The sequence below is a fragment of the Juglans regia genome, unplaced genomic scaffold (assembly GCF_001411555.2).
Source record: "Juglans regia cultivar Chandler unplaced genomic scaffold, Walnut 2.0 Scaffold_2682, whole genome shotgun sequence".
NCBI lineage: Eukaryota > Viridiplantae > Streptophyta > Magnoliopsida > Fagales > Juglandaceae > Juglans > Juglans regia.
In genome coordinates this window covers 1-219 of record NW_023357468.1, presented here as the reverse complement: position 1 = coordinate 219, position 219 = coordinate 1, and the positions used below count along the sequence as shown (strand labels likewise).

The 219-nt window shown below is 50.7% G+C and overlaps 1 non-coding gene across 1 annotated transcript; it reads left to right on the top strand.

The window, feature by feature from the left end:
- Window positions 1-72: 72 nt before the first annotated feature.
- LOC118345422 lies at window positions 73-191 on the top strand. Its single transcript, XR_004798952.1, has one exon. It is a non-coding gene; the product is annotated as a 5S ribosomal RNA (ribosomal RNA).
- The last annotated feature ends 28 nt before the right edge of the window (window positions 192-219 follow it).

The window sequence follows — 219 nt, the reverse complement described above, 5'->3', positions numbered from 1 at the left end:
GTTTGGATTGGGATCGGAAGGACGCTAGTATGTCGCTCTAGGATTATATGAATTTTAAGTAATTAGTTTGATGGGTGCGATCATACCAGCACTAATGCACCGGATCCCATCAGAACTCCGCAGTTAAGCGTGCTTGGGCGCGGGAAGGACTAGGGTGGGGGACCTCCTGGGAAGTCCTCGTGTTGCACCCCTCGTTTTTGTTTTTTCCGCCTTGCGAGA